This window comes from Protopterus annectens, chromosome 12.part0 (assembly GCF_019279795.1).
Source record: "Protopterus annectens isolate FY-2018-M chromosome 12.part0, PAN1.0, whole genome shotgun sequence".
NCBI classification, from domain to species: Eukaryota; Metazoa; Chordata; order Ceratodontiformes; family Protopteridae; genus Protopterus; species Protopterus annectens.
The window spans coordinates 1,561,465,910-1,561,483,635 of NC_056746.1; positions in this window are offsets into that span (position 1 = coordinate 1,561,465,910).

Below are 17,726 nucleotides of genomic sequence, written 5' to 3' on the forward strand. Positions count from 1 at the left end.
GACAACTGTGTGAACCGGAGAGCTATGTATGGGACAACATTTTTTTGGGACAGGTGCCCATTTTCCATTTTTTTATTTTTACTTCTGTAAGAGAGGAATGTTGGGTAAGGGGCATAGTTATTTCTGGGTCAGGTATGTAGAGTAAGTGAGGAAGTGGATGCAGACAAACAGAACAAACAAGACAAGACACAGGAATAGTGAGGGATCCAGCAAGTTGGGTGACAACATGATTGGGGTTAGGGAGAGGACATTGGATGCCCATGCCCATCAAACACAGTGGCAGTGAGAATCTATTCATTACCCACAAAACTGTCATCACTGTCCCCTTACTCTGCTAGCTGTTGGAGAGTTTGATGTATTTTCCTATGGACCATAACAGAGTGCATCCTCTCCATCCAGTGTAGAGGTGTACAAATGGTGCTGTGCATAACCCTATGGACTAAGTCTGACAACCTCTGGTGGGTGACAAAATCCCCACCTCCACCAATACTCCCAAAAGGTACCACAGCACCTGCTGCTGGGGTAAATTTACCTGATATGGAGGGCCCAGGTAGTACAGGGACAGCAGAGACAGTACTGTCAGGTTTGGTCCTAGATGTGCTGGACATTTTTGCTGGAACCATTGGAGCAGGAACAGGGTGAGTCACAGTGGTTGGCCTACCTCCCTGTGCTGTAAAGTATTTTGTGAGTTGTCAGAAATTGATGACATCAAAACATTGTGACCATACATGCAAAAATAAAAAAGAGATAACTGTTAGGGTAAGGGAAAAAAGAGGTAATTAGTATTATCATATATGATATACAGTGAATTATTACAATGCAAATAATTTATTTCTACTTTTACATTTAAGTATATTTAATAACTACAAACTATAACTGATGATTGTTCAAAGTAATGTTACAATGTGCATATATTGCACAGATGCTTGATCAATTAAGTTAACAGCATGGCATTTATGCCACTTCTGTTGAAATTATTAGGTAATATTTTTAAATGATTTAACTATATATTAGTTACTTGTGGTATATGAACTCGCAATATCTGCCTACAGTATTAGAACTGATGAGTATAGCTGGCTTGTGTTGCAGACTGAAACATGCATGTTTGATTTTACAGTTAGGATATGTATGTTTAGTTTGTTGATACTGTATGGAAGAGCAATATTTTACATAAAACAATAGTTATGTGTGTTGCATACATACCCTTTGCTTTCCTCAGTCTATCCAAACAATTAACACGGGCTTCCATATCACCATCATATCCTAGTTGACCATGGAATAAACAGAAGAGAACAAGAGAAGAGCATTATGCATGCCAGTCTTGCCTATATGCAGCTGTCTAGCTAGTTTAAATTCTTGTGGTACATTAACTCACAATATCTGACTACACTATTAGAACTGATACCTATAGCTGGTTTGTGTTGCAGACTGAAATATGCATGCTTGATTTTACATTTAGGCTATGTATGTTTAGTTTGTTGCTATTGTATGGAAGAGCAATACTTTACATAAAACAATAGTTATGTGTGTTGCATACATTCCCTTTGCTTTCCTTAGTCTATCCAAACAATCAACATGGGCCTCCATAATCACCATCATATCCTAGTTGACCATGGAATAAACAGAAGAGAACAAGAGAAGAGCATTATGCATACCAGTCTGGCCTATATGCAGCTGTCTATCTAGTTTAAATTCTCTTTATCTGTATACTTACAAAACTGCAGGATGCCATCAGTCCTAAGCTCAGCCAGCCACTGGTTGAGTGTATCCTGCTTGCTCCTTTTCAGGTTATTAAAGTAATGCCTGTACTGTTCTCTCGTGTGTGGAATGTGTATTGCATTGGAGACAGCCTTGGCCAGACTATTCCATACCTCAGACTTGTACAGGGAGTTGGTATAGTCCCCCTGCAAGAGCCTTCAGCTGTGGTGTTTTACATGGAGTCCAGTAAAGATTCTGGCATCCTTGACACTCCACCTTTGAGCCCTAAATTGGACACCTTCCCTTTTACCTCCAGACACATCCAGTTTGGGCAAACAGCAAAAGATAACAGTGCTTTCCTCCAAATTGTGTTAACATGTTTACTACTAGTGTGCAAACCTGAGCAATTGTGCTGATTGTGTTTGCATGATGTTAAGTGGAGAGGAACAGTGCCAAACAGAGAGGAAAGCAGTTTTTGAAATAGTAAGGTTAATCTGACAGTTGACATTAATTTTATGGGCTGGCTGCTGCTGTAACTGTTAGTTGATTCAACTTTGTAGACAAATATTGGGGGCATAAATTTTATGACCTGACACTTTTTATGTAGCTTTATACACTGTTAAAATAAATTAGTACAATATAGGATTCAAACCTATGCATTACAGGCAAAAAATACTCTTCAGCATTAGTCATTTTTCATTCTTGACACAGAAGAAGCGCTTGATGGACATGCTCATTAATTATATATAAATGGGTTCACTTTAAATAATCGAATGTTCAGAACATCGACGTTCTGATCATCGAGAGCAGAACATCGAAGGTTTAAAGTGGAAGTGCCAGGTAAGTGAGATTGTGAAATGTTGGGTGTGTATGCAGGGCAGCAAGGTGCCCTGCATGTTGTGTGTGTGCCATCTGAGTGTTGGCGTTGCAGGTAGGGTACGGGGAATCTCCCATTTATCGCTACTGCATATAGCGGTAAACGGGAGATTTCCCTTACCCTACTGTAGTGTGATCTCGGAGTTGGAATATTAAAGTAGGGGGGGTGCAGAGGGGCGAAGCCCCCCTGCATAACATAGTGTTTGTGATTTTTTTCTTGTTTTTATGGTTCATTTTGAACATTCGATGTTCTGAACATCAATGTTCTGGTCTTGATGATCAGAACATCGATGTTTTGAACATTCAATAATTCAAAGTGAATCCATATAAATACACCTGACAGAGTGAGGGTTTAACCATGTATGTGTGTGACCTGACAAGGTCCTGGTTTATATGTTCATGTGTGTTTAGCTATCATTCAGGTCTGAAGGCCATCCAAGGCCAGAGAAGACAATTATAATTACAGAAACAGAATATTCAGTATACCCTCTGTCACACATATAATTCATATGAGCTGCACTGCTACGCGGATTTATTTATTTATTTATTTGTTTTTTAAAAGTGAGTGGACAGGCATTAATAAAATTGTGATTGCGCTAGATTAGAGCCCTGGTTCACATCTGTGGTGAGTATTAACTTATACCTGTTTACTGTGCACAGTGCTCATTGCACCTGCAACTTTGTTTGTCAGAGCTGCTCATTACGTATACATATAAATTAAAGAGATGAGTGTTTAAACATGTATGTGTGTTACATGACACTTCAGAAAATAAATGTGTAGTTGTAGAACCATAATTCTACCGATACACATTTAATATATATCTGATACCCTGTGTATGCTCAATGCACCTGCTGTAGATATTTATTTCTATGTTTGATTATTGTTTTCTTGCATGTTAATTTTAATATAAAATAAACTGGAACAACTGGAATAAATCCTTGGAGTTTGCTGGATTAGAACCCAGGCTGACCTGTATTGAAGCTCTACACTTGTACCTGTTGCTACAGGAACAGGTAAAATCCAGCTGTATATTTTCATATTCATTATTAAGTATGTGTGCTAACCACAGCTGAATGCTGCCTAGCAGGTTTGCATGGTGCCAAAGCATAGAGTATCCATTTTGAAACTACTGTCTGCTTCCTGTCTGCTGTGCTCTAGACCTGCAGGTGTTGGGCAAGGTTTGTACCCTCCATGCAATGCTAATTAGGGGGTTTGTGTGATGGAAAGAAAAAGATGCAACAATTTTCCCTTTTTGAAATTGAGAATGACTGTTTCCTCTCTGCAGGTATTCTGTCTGCTTCTTGTGTGGGCTATTAGGCCAAGTTTGCATGAAGGCTAGCAATGTACAGAAGTGACAAGGAATGATCACCTTGTTTTATCCTTGTGAGCAGTATTAATTAGGTTTCATTCTTTAAAGACAAAGGTGTGACTTGAACCATGATCTACAAATAGTATATACTGTGTTGTTCACAGGGTTTAGCAGGTGTGTTACACACACACATTTCACAGATGTAGTTTATATATTCTTTATCACATAAGCACATTACATGAAATTTACTCTTTATCCATTTCCTCATGTTTGTTCTAAGCCACATGTCACAAAAATAGTGATATTAAAAGAAAACTAGAAAAAAATAAACAACATTATAAATGAAATGTTAGTACACATTAGAGATTTTTACATAAGTCTGCATTTGATCTGTCACACTAATACATCTATAAAACACAGTAAGGTTATATTATACTTCTTTGCCACAGAAACAGCTTTACAGCAGGAATGAAAATCATTGTGCGTACAAGCAAGTCCCAAATCATCAACAGTATTAACAAAACATAGGACACTTGTATATTGTCAGTTGTTTGTACATGTGTTAATTTCACATTTAGTGTAATGAGTGATAACACAACCACTTATGACTCTTGCTTGCAGCAATGCATGTCTGTCTTATCTTTGAATGATGTTCATTCTTCCCTTATATGAGTAGTATTCTGAGACATGCAGTCTGTGAGACATTTTGTCTCATTGTCCTTAAAATGTATGACAATATTAAATGGCAATAATATACAGTTTTCAACAAAGGCAAGGAAGTTTGGATATTAAGGAAGTTTGGATATTACTGAACAGAAACTGAGAATGTGTGCTGCTTGCTTACATTTAAGCCTTGATACAAATACTTATGCACTTTGCAAGTATAACCTGGCTGACACACATACTGGAGGTAAGGTAGTCTGAATTGCTGTTGTGTTTTACTTCTCCCTAGCAATAATCATTCACAGTTGCAATCCATTAGAAACAAACATTGAGGGTGTTCCTGCATTATATTTACTCCTGCTACACAGAGCCAATATTTTGGGATTCAGCAATTCTAATGACTTCACACCTCATTTGCATCTTCACCATGCTCATAGGCCTGAATCTATACTATAAAAAGGTAATCATGTAGCTATGGAACCTGAAGGTGAGGAGAGTTGTGCATGTGGATAACATAAAAGAAGATTGCTATTACTCTGGATTTATCCACACAGAAGACTACTGATCTTGATAAGGTATGATTACATTTTTCAATTATATACTGGATTTGCTCACATGTAACTAGGAAAATGATATATATATATATATATATATATATATATATATATATATATATACATACATATATATGCAAATGCAATTTTTATCTGTATGCACTTCTTAGATGTTTACCAATGACATAGAAATTTTTGTCAGGGCATTTTACTTTCTCAGATACACAACCTTATTAAGTTTTATCACAAGTATTACTTTTACAACTGTTTGTCTTTACACTCTTCTATGTTATTTCAGTGAAATGTGAATGTCTTATATTTTTAAAAACACAGGGATGATAACCTTCTATGATGGCCATTAGACACCTCTAGGGAGTGTTGGTCACAGGTAGAGGTAACTGGCAATTGCATAAAAATGACTTTTGTATGGTAAATGTTGTGACACCCCACCACTGGCCCAGTAATCAAGGAGCCTCAATCCTCACCACTAGCATCAGTGGGGACGTATATTTGGAGGATGACAACTACACACACACTATTTCTAGATGCACCTCTCTGCATCAAGTGCAATTTCTCTTAAGAGCACACAGAGACCACAGTCAGTCTGGGGCTGGTTTTCTCCCTGTTTCTCCAGATCACCAGTAAGACTCTCCACTGGCACAGCTATAGAGTTGACATCCCAGCTGAGTTGCCAAGTCAAGACCTCCAACACACTTTCTGTCCAACCACTGCTTCGTGTCCCTGCCCAAGCAGCTGACACACACACACATTGAGGTTTGATTTATACACACACACACACACACACACACACACACACACACACACACACACACACACACACACACACACACACCTGCGAAAGGCTGGCACAAGATTACTAGCTCTGCCCCTTCTGTCCAGACTACTATAAGGTAGTTTTGAATGCCACCAGCTAAGGCTCTTAACAAAGGGTATCCAATCTTACTGTGTAATGTTGCTATTAATCCAAATGGTAGTTTGACCAAGAGCAAGGCTATTAGGAGGGACCCACAGTGTCATGAACTACATATGAAAGTACTCTCAGAACTTAAATATGTCTCACAAATATCAGCCACAATGAAAGGTTTAAATATATTTAATAATAAATAATAAAAGAACAAGAAAATACTCAGTAAATAATCACAGTTACATTAGAGTTCGAAACTGCAGGAAATATTTAAAACAACATTGCAGGACAGTCTTAAATAAATAAAGAAAACATCTAAATTATATTTCACTATATTCCTGGCTGTATCTAAGAGTAATTACTGTGCCATCGTTAACTTATTTGCAGAACAACAAGCAGACAGATATGATGAGTGGATGTACTCATCAGATTAATGACAAAGTACAAAATGCCCAGTCCCTCTCTCTCAGAGTGTTCTTAAATTATTATCTCAAATATTGCTGCTGGGATGCTTGCAGCATGACATAATTTCTTGTCATCTGACTTCAGTTCCCAGGCTCTAAAGCAACATCATTTAGCATCCATCTTCAAAATTATATAAACAAGGGTACTTCATGGATCTAAGACACATGGTGGAAGTCGTAAAACAATAAAACACTTTCACATCTCAAGCCTAGTAATTATTTCTCTTTCAAGATAACACAGAGAGCTCCATAGTATAGACATTCTGTGTCTGGCTGTCATAAAGTAATTTAAATTTTCAGCTATTTTTCTGAAATTAACCTCATGTGTTCCAGCATCCACTGTCTAAATACATACATCCGAACAGTTACAATAGTGTATATACATTTCTCTTCTAATCCAGCAGGGTACAGTGTGGTCACACTTCTAAGTTCAGTAATGTACAAACCCTTTTCAAACACACTTCTGTATCAGCAGTTTGATATGCACATAACATACAGTTCTAATACAATTGTAATGCAAGCATATGACTGATGTTGACATTCACAACTAACATATAATTATTTAAAAATTCCAGATAGCTTGACTGGCAGTGTCTCTTTTTCTTACACTTCTTTATAAATCATATTAATATTCGCAAATGACATATAATTCTTTACAAAATTCCAGATAGCTAGGCTGGCAATATTTCCTTTTGTGACAAATGTTTATACATTTTTGTGACTGAAATCACATATAACAAGTGACTGATGTGTTATTCCTTGTTTGGTACAAAATGTGATTTGCCTGTTGTTTTGGGGTGGGGAGCCAAGTTACATTCCTGTGTTGCCACAATCAAAAAATGTTTTAACAGAGGTTTGCTTTGTGCTTATTAGACCTTGTTTTGGCTCAAAGTTTGGTTTATGTGTAACTGTAATATGGTACAACCACATAACCCTTTTTTATACTTTAATAACTGAAGTTTTGTGTTTCTCTAGTGGGTAATATTGAAAAATTTATAATATATGTTTCTCTAAGCAGGACTTTTATTTGTGTGATATTTATATGTAGTATCCTTCTTTATGTTTTATGTCACCTAGTACTATGGCACCCAAGCATCCCAATCCCCTCAAACCTGCCCCCCCCCTCACTGACTCTGAGAATGACATGATTATTCATGCCCTTCATCAACATGGTGCCTTTCTGCTTGAGAGAAGATGTGATGATATGCTGGAAGATGCAGATTTGGAGCCAGATAGTGAACAAAATCAATACCATTGGGAGGTTCAGTAGGACATATGATCAGGTCCATCATAGGGCTACAGATATGATTTCATCAGCCCAGAGGAGAGCAGCTGCAGTAGTCTGTGAACAGCTGGCTACCTGAGGTGGCTACTACTGAGCCACCACTGACACCAAATGAAGAGTTTCTGTCCATTATCAGAGATCCAGAGAACTCAGTAAAAAGTGCACAGCAGCTTGTGATGTTGGTGCTGCTGTTTCAGGGAGGACAAGTATGTCCCAGGAGAAGATTCCAGGTAAGCTTGCTTATGTCAGTTTTTAACAATTTTATATTAAAATATTGAAAGCAATAATTGAATTGTTTAATAAATTTTTGGGGGGAGCTATTTATAGATTTATAAAGTTAATAACACATTCTGGTTCATTACACAGGGACTTGGGGTGGACATGTCATCCAAGTTTCAGTTAAATGTATTGTGAATGGACATATAAAGGCAATCAGTTTTTCCCTCTGTGTTATTGATATTGTGATGATGGTGTCCTTACATTTTGTTTAACTTCTTCCAGGACCATCCTCCATAGTAAGTGTAGAGTCATCTGCATTTGGTAAACCAAACATTTTTATTTCTGTACTGATGAGCATTTGACAGAAAAATGCATTTATCTGTATGTGTGAGGTGGGTGTCAGGATTGTGTGTGTATTGCTGTGCCATCTGTTATAGTGGCACCAGTGTTAGTTTGTTAGCATACATTAAATTGTAGTAGTGTAGCTATTAATTTCTTTCTTGAGTTAGCTGATTACTATCGCAGGTGATTCTGACAGTGGAAGTGTAGGATTCTTATCACCTGATGTCACATCTGCAGACTCTGATGATGATGGCGGCCTAACAGAGATACAGTTGGGGGGATGCAGAGGTTGAATCTGACACTGAGGTTGACATTCAGCTGAATCCTTGTATTATCAAAGGACACAGCCATTAAACCTACGCAAACCCATTCCAGTGAACCTTCCAATATTGGACAGGTGGAGGGTGAGACACTTGATCAGGGTAGTGTGGTTACTGCAGCTTCAATGCCTGTTTACTCTGGCAGTAGCCAAAGTGCAGGCAATGTGCCCCACAGGATAGTTGTTATGGGTGTTCAGAGGAGGCCAGCTGTCCATCCTCCACCTGATCTTAGTGTGTCTTCTTTGCCACTCATTGTATATTTAGGGCCATCACAGAGGTGCAGGCACATTTAAGTCAAGCATCTGAAGAAATGCTTAGTTTTGTGGATGTGGCACAGGCTGACATGCTTGACTGCCTACACCATGTTCCTGATTTAATGGATTGGATAAATTACATATTGGAATGGACAGTGTCTGTGATGGAATGTCTGCTGGGAGAATATTGGCATCCAAATGGACATAGGTCAGCCACATCATCTGATGTTAGCTGATGTGTCTGTGCCCACTCACGCTGTTGTAGTGGCACTACTTTCACTACTCCATCAGCTGTTGAGATGTGCACACTCAGGCATGGCAGACCATGGGGTCATGGTCTTGGGCATTCTCATGAGGAAACCTTATCCAACAGACATCAGTCATGTTCAGGTAGCAGCTGTGTATCTGATTGTGGGTATGGATGTACCAGTGCAACTCATGGAAGAGCCAGTTCTTGGGGTCAGGGATGACGAAGATGAACTGTCACTTCTACCATGCATGGCTCACACCTGTCAGACATACTGGGAAGTAGAGCTAGCACAGAGCTTGGCTGTTTTCTTGCAGACACTCACACACCAATTTCACCTAGAGAGCCTGTAGAGACACCCATATAACACTTGCGTGGGTCATTTGTGAGGCTTACAGGTCATTCTGTCTCACTGGTCATTTGATACTTTATCCAAATGTCTACCTGTCTGTCTTTCTTACTTATACACACCCATTACCTTTTGCGTCAACCTAGGCCACCTGTCCCCCACAAAGCACCCTGTGCAAATGATGATAACTGTGCCATGTCCCTGTTTACCATCTTTTGTAGTCAGGGATACATAAGTTTTTTGTCTGATACTTAGAGTGCTTAGGCAACTTAGTGCTTATTATATCTGTGTTTGCGATGATGTTTAGCAAATTGTACTGCTTTCTTACAGGTTTTTGTAATGTATACATCCCTCCCAACTTCTTAGTCTACCAAAGTTGGGCAAAGACATAAATAAAAGTCGGACAAAGGCCTAAGAATAGGAAGACTTTTAAAACATGTTTATTTTACAAACATAAACAATTGACAGAATAACAGGGTTTGTATTACTATTTTTATGATGATTTTTCTGAGGGATATGAAGTCTGAAACTGAAATGTGTGTCATTATTTTCTAACTTCACTCTTTAATGATTTGCTAGTATAGAAGTATGAAGCCAAACTGTGGACATTCTGTGAAAATCTGTACATTTGAGATATATGAATATGTGATTATTTGAAGAATGAGGCCTATTAGTTGATAGACGACACATGTATTCACCCTGTCACCCTTAGGCTTTCTAATACTGGCCTAGGCTTCTGCCACCCCATAGTGCCTTTTTAGGCAAGGCTCAAAAGACAAACCCACCACAGTAAATAGCACAAGTAACAAAAAAACTAAGGGTAATGCTGCTCAATGCCAGAAGTCTATACCTCAAAATGCACGCACTCGAGGCACTCCTCAGTAAAGAGAAAATCGATATATGTACAGTAACAGAAACCTGGTTTAAGGCTCCAAAGAGCACCCCAGCACTACCATGCTACAACTCATACCATACATTTTGGCCAAAGAACCTGGACTGAAATACAAAAGGCGAGGGAGTATCCATATTCATCAAGGATATCCACACCTCCAGGTTAGTGGCACAGCACGATGCTTCAAAGATCATCCACGTGCAACTAACAATGGGCAAAACTGCAATTCAAATTGTAGCTTGCTACAGATCACCCACCATGTCCCAGGACCCCCATTCCACTTTTCTGGAAACACTGGGAAGCATAAAGGTCCTACCAAATACCCTAATATTGGGTGATTTCAATTACCCAAACATTAACTGGCAGAACTACTCAAGTACTAACTCCCTTGCCCAACATTTCCTAGAATTTATAAACTCAAACACCCTGGCTCAGCTGGTTAACAATCCCACCAGATGTGACAACATATTGGACCTGGTCATCACCAACATGGGCAACTGGTGCTCCACACCGAAGGTCAATCCCTCACTGGCTAGATCTGACCATAAACAAATCACTCTGGATACTAACATTCCACCCCCACTCCCATTCAAGGAAACCACTGTGAAAAACCTTTCAAAAGCAAACTTCACGTTACTTAAGACCGAGGTGGAAAGTTTCAAAGCCTCCATGCTAAAGGATAACACTATCCAAGCTGCAAAATCCTTTACTAATGCATTCTACAGGCACCTACAAGAATGCATGGATCATGCTATCCCAAGCAAAACCAAGACTCACTCCTCCAAGAAAAGGAAACCAGTCTGGTGGACCCCTGCTATAAACAAGCTATACAACAGAAGGAAGAAACTAGTACAGAAAAGGTCAAAATCCCAAGAAGTCAAGACATTCCTGATCAGTATCAGCAAGAAAATATGATCCCTCATAAAATCATCCAAGACTAGCATCGAAATAAAAATTGCCAAGGACTCCAAAGATAACTACAAGGCATACTTTAGCTATGTCAAGAATCTAAGTGGCAGTGCTCAGATCTGCTCGGAATTAGTGCAGAATGGCACAAAATACACTGAACTGACCAATATCACCAACATCTTGGCAGACAGGTTCATTGCAAACTTCACCCCCCTCTTACTCCCAAAAGGGCCCATAACCATACCAGAAGAATGTAGAGCCCCTGAAATCACAGACACTCAGGTTAAAACAGCTCTCTCCAAAGCCAAAAACACAGTATCAATGGGACCGGACAGTGTCCCAGGCTGTGTCCTAAATGAGCTCAAAGATGAACTAACCCCTCACCTAAACACACTGTTTAAACTCAGCCTCTTCACAGGCTACGTACCCATAGAGTGGTGCACAGCAATGGCTATTCTGCTCTACAAAGGTGGAGCTACAACAGACCCCAGGAACTATCTCCCTATAAGCCTAACTAGCTTAGTCTGCAAGGCTATGGAGCACATCATCATGGAACTCATTAACAGAAGCATTGGGCACCTCCAAACACTGGACCCTACCCAGTTCAGCTTTGTTAAGGGCAGATCATGCCTACTAAACCTGGTGGACTTCTTTGAGACAGTTACCAAGGCTATAGATGAGGGAAAGGTGGTACACACAGCCTACCTAGACCTCGCAAAGGCCTTTGACACCATTCCCCATTCTGGTATTATAGACAAGCTCACCAGCCTGAACATAAACCCCTATGTCACAAGATGGGTTGCCAACTAGCTCACGGACAGAAGCCACATGGAAAGATTGGCTGGAGCTAGGTCCAACTCTAAACCAGTTACAAGTGACATTCCAAATACATAAACTTCGCCAAAATAAAAAATTAATGCAAAGCTTTCGGGCTAACCACCCTTCATCAGTACATAAAACACTACATTTCATTTTCACTTTTAAATAGGGCACATTTAAAATCACATGTCACAGCCAGCCTATCATCATTCATTAGCAATTATTACTTTTAAAACAGCAGTACCTAAAAATTCATAAATATGTACATATACATACAAAAAAGATATACATATATGAACAACATAAGCAGTATAGAGAATACAGAAAATATTAAAAGTTTTGAATATTCAGACAGCCTTTCTATATTGCAATTAAAATATCTTTAAAGTACATAAAATTGTTATAAAACTAAAGGTTCTCTCTTTGTCTTTTTACCAGTACAGGTTTCAAACTAACTGCATTATTCAAACCTGTTTCAGCATCTGCCTAGAGTCTGATAATCCATTCATATTCCTTCAACTCCAACATGTTATTCATGTCACCGCCTTTATTTCCCATAGTCACTGTATCTATCCCTCAAAACTTAAACCTATGCGTACTATTGTTCTCAGATATATACATACTAAGAGCATTAGTGACCGCATTCCCTCTGATTTCTGATTTGTACTCTATTATTTGTTCTCTTAATTTCCTTGTAGTCTTGCCTACATAGAATTATGTACATGATATACATGTAGCTAGGTATACCACTTGGGTTGTACTACAAGTTACATTAGTTGTGAAAGTATACATTTCATTAGTTATAGGGTGTTTAAAATGATCTGCCCATCATAGATGTCACTACAACAACTACAGCTATAACACTTTTGTGTCCCTGTTTTCCTTTGAACTTTTCCTTTAACCTCCCTAAAGTCCTTATAGCACAATTTTTGTTTCAGTGTTTTAGAATTTCTATAAGAAAATTGTGGTCTCTCACCAACTATATTCTTAATCTCAGGCATAGCCATTAGTATTGTCCAGTTTTTCGCTATAATAGAGCATACGTCCTTAGTATTAACATGAAATGTAGTAACATATCTAACTATAGTTCCTTTTCTTTTTGGTGGATGTGTTGCTTGTAACACATTTACACTATAAATTGGTTTGTATCTATCCCGTCTTCCTCTAACCACATCCTTATATATTTAATAAACAATTTGATTTGAATAACCATTTCCTTTAAATTCTTGTATCATTTCTCTAGCCTGGTTTATAAAGTTATCCTCCTCAGTATTTAGCTTACTTGCTCTTATCAATTGAGCCCTCAGCATTCCTTTAAAAGTATGTGGTGCATGCATACTACTTCTATTAATATACCTACTGACACTCACATTCTTTTTATGTATAGTAGATTCTATTTTGTCTTCTTTCTTGTATAGTCGAATATCTAGGAACACTATACTAGCATTAGATGCTAACATTTTAAATTTTAGGAAGTCTGTGGAATTATTTAAATATGTAATATAATTTTCCAGTTCTTCCATAATACCTCCCCATAACAAAAAACAGTCATCTACAAATCTTCTGTAGAACATAACTTTGTTACTCAGTTTGTTCTCCTCACCAAAAATATAGTGTTTCTCCCACTGATATAATACCAGATTTGCATATGTATTAGCTACAGGGGTCCCCATCGCTACCCCAGTCAGCTGTAAATATGGTACTTTATTAAAAATAAATGCATTCTTTGTTAGTATGTTCCCTGGCTTGCATATTCATTTCAACATTCAAAAAGTTGTGTATGGCCTCCACACCATGCTCATTTGGAATTACTGTAAAGAGGGCTGTGATATGAAGTGTCACAAACATAAAGTCTCCACCAGTGCATTTATCATACCAATCATATAAATCAGATAGGAAACTGTTAGTGTCCTTTAGTATACTGGGACATTTACATAAATATTTCCCTAACTTAATATACTAGTAATAGTATTAGTATTAATAGTATTAGTAGTATTAAAGTAGCACCACATACTTTTAAAGGAATGCTGAGGGCTCAATTGATAAGAGCAAGTAAGCAAAATACTGAGGAGGATAACTTTATAAACCAGGCTAGAGAAATGATACAAGAATTTAAAGGAAATGGTTATTCAAATCAAATTGTAAATGAAATATATGAGGATGTGGTTAGAGGAAGGAGGAAGACAGGATAGATACAAACCAATTTTTAGTGTAAATGCGTTACAAGCAACACATCCACCAAGATATGTTACTACATTTAATGTTAATACTAAGGACGTACGCTCTATTATAGAGAAAAATTGGACAATACTAATGGCTATGCCTGAGATTAAGAATATAGTTGGTGAGAGACTGCAATTTTCTTATATGATTTCTAAAACACTGAAACAAAAATTGTGTTATAAGGACTTTAGGGAGATTAAAGGAAAAGTTCAAAGGAAAACAGGGACAAGAAAGTGTTATAGCTGTAGTTGTTGTAGTGACATCTATGATGGGCAGATCATTTTAAACACCCTATAACTAATGAAATGTATACTTTCACAACTAATGTAACTTGTAGTACAACTCAAGTGGTATACCTAGCTACATGTATATCGTGTACATAATTCTATGTAGGCAAGACTACAAGGAAATTGAGAGAACGAATAATAGAGCACAAATCAGAAATCAGAAGGAATGCGGTCACTAATGCTCTTAGTAAGTATATATCTGAGAACAATAGTACGCATAGGTTTAAGTTTAGAGGGATAGATACAGTGACTATGGGAAATAGAGGAGGTGACATGAATAACATGTTGGAGTTGAAGGAATATGAATGGATTATCAGACTCCAGGCAGATGCTGAAACAGATTTGAATAATGCAGTTAGTTTGAAACCTGTACTGGTAAAAAGACAAAGGGAGAACCTTTAGTTTTATAACAATTTTATATACTTTAAAGATATTTTAATTGCAATATAGAAGGCTATCTGAATATTCAAAACTTTTTATATTTTCTGTATTCTCTATACTGTTTATGTTGTTCATATATGTATATCTTTTTTGTATGTATATGTACATATTTATGAATTTTTAGGTACTGTTGTTTTAAAAGTAATAATTGCTAATGAATGATGATAGGCTGGCTGTGACGTGATTTTAAATGTGCCCTATTTAAAAGTGAAAATGAAATGTAGTGTTTTGCGTACTGATGAAGGGTGGTTAGCCCGAAAGCTTTGCATTAAATTTTTATTTTGGCGTAGTTTACGTATTTGGAATTTACTTAACACAGCACTGTTTATTGGTCTTTGAATGCAAGTGACATTCCGCAGAGCTCAGTCCTAGGACCCCTCCTGTTCAGCATATACTTCCCAGAGTTAAAGGCAAGCACAGGAGGACTATGGCTGACCACGTTCGCAAACGACTGCAAACTGGGGGCTATAATTAACTCTCCGGCTGACACAGACATCCTCCAAAGGGTCTCACTGAGCTGGATACCTGGTGTCAAAATCATGGTCTCAAGCTAAATGCCAAAAATTGCATAGTCATCCCCCTTGGAAAAAACAAAGTATCCACAAACTACCACATAGGTGGTAGTCCCCTAAATACAGAAGATGTAATACGGGATCTGGGGACCCAAGTAGACAGTAATCTCTCCTTTGATAATCACATTGCCAAAGTGGTTAGAAAACCCTTCTATGTGGCCACCTAAATCACAAAAGGGTTCACATCTAGATCAAAAGAGGTCATTGTGCCCCTCTACTCATCACTCATCAGACCCATCATAGAGTACAATGCCCCATTTGAGATGTACCTTACAAGACACCTGCAACAGCTGGAAAGACCACAGAAGTACCTCACCAAGAAGATCACTGGCCTCAAACAGATGCCCTATGCAGCTCGACTGAAACTCCAGCTGTACTTGGTTGCATACCGCCTACTCAGAGGTGATCTCTGCCTGACATACAAGGCCATGTCCAACCCAGAATTGATGGACATGCTCCACCTAAAGAAAACCATATCCCCTCAAGCCACACGCTCTAGGGATCTAAACCTCATCACAGCAATAAATAGGACATGCTGGAGGGATATATTCCTGTCCCAGAGACTTCCAATGCTTTGGAACAAGATTCCAATCTACATTAGGCAAAGCTCTTCACTAACACTCTTCAAGAAAAACCTTGACAAGTGAATGGGAAACAGAATGTTTACCCTGGGGATCACTTCAGTGGCTCTGCTGGACAGAGGCACCGGGAACTAATCTAAGGGGGTGACGAAAGCCAACACATTCTGGCTAGGCTGATAAATGCCTTCAGGCAGATAGCCTAGTACCTACCAATAAACTTATGAACCTATAAATCACTGCTGTCACATCTTGAAGTCATTGCTGTAAAAATCATCCACCTTATACTTACTTACATTAGCAAGTAACAGTATGCAAGAATATGCCATTACTTTGCATTCTTAGACATTTATTTTTCTATTCTAGGTTCAAAACCTACCTTGGAAATTCAGCAATTGTCCGAGTATTAGTTTGGGGACGACTCTGTCTGATGCTAGCAGTACACAGACATTGTATAAGTTCATAGGTTCATAGGATGGTACTAGGCTATCGGCCCTAGAGCCTATACAAGCCTATCCATAACAATTCCCTGGATATTTCTTCCCACAATATTTACTTCCCTGGACCTCTGTCTAGCAGGGTGACTGACGTGATCCCGGGGTGAATTTCCTATCTCCCATCCAATTGTCAAGGTTTCTTTTGAAGAGGGCCAAGGATGTTCTCTGTTTGACATGTATGGGCAGTCTATTCCAAAGTATGGGGAGTCTCTGGGTCAGGAACCTATCCTTCCAGCATGTTTTGTTCATTGTGATGACAAGGTTTAGATCCCTGGAACGTGTGGCTCTGAGGCATTTGGATTTCCAACAGCTCAGGGTTTGACATGGCCTTGTATGTTAAGCAGGGATTGCCTCTGAGTAGACAATATTCTGCAGAATATAGCTGGAGTTTTTTTAGATGGTTAGCATAGGACATCTGCTTTAGGCCTGTGATTCTTTCATTGAGGTATTTCTTCAACCTTTCCAGCTGTTGCAGATTACTTGTGAGGTACATACCAAACGGGGCATTGCACTCTATAATGGGTCTATTGAGGGATGAGTACAGTGGGACAATGACCTCCTTTTTTCTGGATAAAAAGCCCTTCGTGATGAGGTGTGCCACATAGAAGGATTTCCTGACTGTTGTGGCGATGTGGTTATCGAAGGTGAGACCACTGTACACCTGTGTCCCTAAGTATCTCATCACACTTTCGGTGTTTAATGTACTGCCACCTATGTGGTAATTCATGGGTACATGATTTTTCCCCAAAGGGAACAACTATACATTTCTTGACATTAAGCTTGAGCCCATGGCTCTGGCACCAAGCATCTGTTTCTGTAAGGCCCATTTGTAGAATATCCACATCATTTGGGGATTCAATAATGGCTCCCAGTTTGCAGTCATCTGCGAACTTTGTTAGCCAGAGTCCCTTAGTGTTGGCCTGTACTTCAGAGAAGTAGATCCCAAACAAGAGCGGTCCCAGGACTGAAACCTGAGGTACTCCACTTGTCACTTGTCTGGAG